Source organism: Aptenodytes forsteri, unplaced genomic scaffold (assembly GCF_000699145.1).
Source record: "Aptenodytes forsteri isolate BGI_AS27 unplaced genomic scaffold, ASM69914v1 Scaffold467, whole genome shotgun sequence".
Lineage (NCBI taxonomy): Eukaryota > Metazoa > Chordata > Aves > Sphenisciformes > Spheniscidae > Aptenodytes > Aptenodytes forsteri.
This window is the reverse complement of record NW_008795298.1, coordinates 988,654-991,611: the sequence shown is the minus strand read 5'-3', so window position 1 is coordinate 991,611 and position 2,958 is coordinate 988,654.

Here is a 2,958-nt window from a genome sequence, read left to right as displayed (position 1 = left end):
GGGGTGCGGGTGGGGGGTGGTGGGGTGGGGGGTGGGAGGGGGGGGGGGGTGTTTGTGTGTGCGTCTGTGCGAAAGCGTGACCACTTAAAGCTGCTTCTAAGCATGGAAGACCTCAAATAAAATAATTGCAATTTCAAGCAAAAGCAGATAGGGCATCGTAGCAATCTGTCTCTGGATTATGCAATCATTTGCTGTTTTCGAGTAAGTTGGAAGATTTTGCACATATTTTTCTGATACGTTAGGTAAAGTCAAGTGGCATCTGTCTGTTTTCTCCCAGACTCGAGGTCTTCTGTGTTCAATGGTAAGTTTTGCACTATTTTCATACGCTTTTTTTCCAGGGCACATTTCTACCAGTTTCCATTTTCACATTTCAGTTTTTTTGTTGAAGGTCTTGCATTTTCAGCTGTTACCTGGAAGTCTGTAGTACTTGAACTGCTCGCCACACAACAACACTACTTGGGTTTGAAGGCTCCGGGCGAATTGCTGCCATCAGTTAGCAGTTTGCCACCAGTGTGTTTTGTGTAGCCTGTTTTTTTTTCCCCCTTTTGTAGTGCTGTGGTGTTTTGCTGCCACCTAATTCATTTGTATGGCAAATGGCACTGGGAATAATCTCAACAACAAAAAACGGAGTATTAAAAAGAGCTACTGAGCCATTCTGCTTTCTGGCTTGCTTCTTGTTTAAGTGACATGAACAACCATTGGAACGTCATCCAGAGAAGTTTACATGGTGATAGCTCACCTGCTGTACTGTGGACTCTTACGTGTTCTCGACCCTTTCGATAGTAAATGTACCTCTTAGAGCAAAGGAAGGGATTCACTGACCATTACTGTTAGTTGCTGATTTGTGGATGGTGGGAGTATTTTGTCATTACGGTTCTATTTCAACAAACTTGGCTGACCATCTTGGCTTTAGTAGGTATACAAGACAGTGGATTACCATCTTTATTGCTGTAACGTGTCAAGCATTATATGCTAGTAGATTCTAGTTTAATTGTTGCAGGTGGAAAGTATTTTTACTTTTAAGTTTCCATTCTGAATGTGTTTTGACTAAACATACCAATAAACTACTGATGTCTGCAGCATTTATCCATGTCCCTAATTCTCTCGAATGCAGGTCGCTGTAGAGCACTGTTTCATCCCTTGCTACGCAGAAAATGCTTTTTAAGAACATTGTTGCTGGCTTGTCAGATGGCGGTGGGAAGCCGTAGTAGCGCAGTGTCACGTACTTTGGTTGAAGCGTTTGACTTGAGTCGATAAGCTCTGGTTTGCTGTGGCTGTATAAACTCCTTTCCTGGGACGTTGGCTTAAGAAGACACAAGGGTCGGAAACCCTGCCAGTGCCGCTGAGAAACGGTGCCCGGTCCCCTCGTGGCTTGTGAGGGGTCCGGGCTTGGGTCGCTCCGGCTCCAGAGCTGAAAGGCAAGGAAATTGGACATGGTTCATCTGTGTCACGGGTGGCCGGCAAGGTGTTACCGTCAGGGCAGGTCGGTCCCCTCGGTCTGGCGGCTCCTCTCGCCTCGGGGTGTGCGTGGTCCAGGGAGGTCGCGAGCTCCTCTCAGGTGTGTCCCAGGTGGGATTCCTCTGCGCCCCACCTGTGGGGACTGCGGCATCCAGCTTCGGGGATACGGCTGAAGCGGACACTGTGACAGTGCAGGGAGGAACGTGAGCTGAGTTGTCTTAAAAAAACCAATCTGGAGTTGCTTGCTGTCAACTTTAGTGTCGCTTACTCTTGATACTCCGGAACTGATTGTCATACTGCAAGGTAATCCGTTTTTTCCCTTCTTGTGTTTGGTGGCGTTGCCAGCATTTACCCAAAAAAGGTTGGTAAAAGGGTTATTCTTGCACTGCTTGTAGATAAATTGTGTCTGAGTCATGGAATCCACGCGGAGCTGTTCGGCTCTGGGTGAAGTTCCTGGTAGCTGCTGCCTGCTGTGTCTCGAAGTCCTCTGCCAAGTGCATGTCTTGGCTATAATATTTTCTGCTAAATGGCAGTGTCTGAATTGGGAAGTGTCTGAGAAGTGTCACAGTCGTGCGAGTTTTAATACTGGAATGAAAAAACGAGATCCTGTAGAAGACCCCTAAGCCCAAGTCACCAAAAACTCCTCTGGGGAGCAGCCTCAACAGCTACGAGATCTGCTGGCGCCAAAGATCCCCGAAGAAACACCATCCCCTCGATGCCATCTCCTGAGGGCCGGCAGCACTCAGACCTTTGTATTGCTTTGAGGTAAATTGTGGAGGTCTGCAAACTGGTATTTATCTGGGGCTGGGGAGGAGGGGAGGAGACGGCAGAGATAATGGTATCTGAAACCAAACAAGGTTGGCCAGCACCTAGTTTTCCTTACGCCATGAAGTCTTACATATTTAAAATTGTTCAAGAGCACCTGAGCTGATGTTTAGGCTTTGTGAATGATTGTGCGTAATGATTGGCCTGTACATTTTTTTTTTCTTTTTATGCGGTTGAAATGGAGCAAGGTGAAAGTCAATCCATATGCATACCATAGTGATAGCTGGGGGACTTTTAGTGGAGATAAAGAAGTGAGGAAATGCCAGGGGGCAGCTGAAGGGCGTGAGAAAGCAACAACACGTTCAGGGCTGCAGTGGCCTCGCCTGTTCCCTTGGCGGTAACCACGTGCAGACACGGCCCGCACTAAGACACCATTATAATTTCTGTGGATGCAATTTTAGAAAGGCCTTTGCAGTCACAGCCATTGCTGGGGTTTTGCATTTCATGTGGAGAAATACAGCTTGGAAAAGTGGATTTATTGGACGTGATGGAAGAAGACAGCAGGCTGCCTGATAATCCTTGGGAAAGCTCCTCTTGGTGTCCGCGGTGAAAGTTTGCCTTCTTGCAAGGGGAAGAAAAACAGCTTGGGTCGTCAGTGTACCTTTCGCTCGTGTTCTGACTGGTGTCTCCTGGGCTTGAGCTGAAATGAGACATCTCAGTAACGGTGCTTCTGAC